At 38.4% G+C, this 406-nt stretch overlaps 1 protein-coding gene and 1 long non-coding RNA gene across 2 annotated transcripts in view; both read left to right on the top strand.

Annotated features, from left to right (window-relative positions):
• Positions 1-406, top strand: part of LOC107490859 (pre-mRNA cleavage factor Im 25 kDa subunit 2-like) — a 54,047-nt gene that overhangs the window by 6,654 nt on the left and 46,987 nt on the right. The gene's annotated exons all lie outside the window — the stretch shown is intronic.
• LOC127747531 (uncharacterized) overlaps positions 10-406 on the top strand; it is a 10,498-nt gene continuing 10,101 nt past the window's right edge. Inside the window, exon 1 of the long non-coding RNA XR_008009416.1 lies at positions 10-117. This is a non-coding gene — a long non-coding RNA (uncharacterized LOC127747531). The remainder of the gene's footprint in view (positions 118-406) is intronic.

Genomic DNA, 406 nt, shown 5'->3' on the forward strand with positions numbered 1-406 from the left:
ATGTGTATAGGTATGATGATTGTGGCTTAGGTTGTGTATATGTGAATATTGGAGCTTGATTGGTGATTTTGAAAAGCTTGAAAAAGGGATTTGGTGGTGAAAAATCTGTTCTTGGAGGTATTGAGGCCTTGAGAGCTTGTGGATAAGTGGTTTGGAAGTGTTCCGGTTGAGCTTGGGAAATCGGCTAAGGTATGGTTTCGGTTTCCCGTATCTAATATGTAATGTGGTAGGAAATACTTAGGCTAGAGGCCCTAAGATAGGCATTGAATGGTTGATGTTGTTGAATGATTGAGATATATGATGTGGTCACATATGTGATGATGATTATTGATGCCTTGGTGGTATGATGTATGAGAAATATGCATGTTGTGATATATGCTTGATGATTGGTTATGGTTGAATTGTG

The sequence above is a fragment of the Arachis duranensis genome, chromosome 5 (assembly GCF_000817695.3).
Source record: "Arachis duranensis cultivar V14167 chromosome 5, aradu.V14167.gnm2.J7QH, whole genome shotgun sequence".
Lineage (NCBI taxonomy): Eukaryota > Viridiplantae > Streptophyta > Magnoliopsida > Fabales > Fabaceae > Arachis > Arachis duranensis.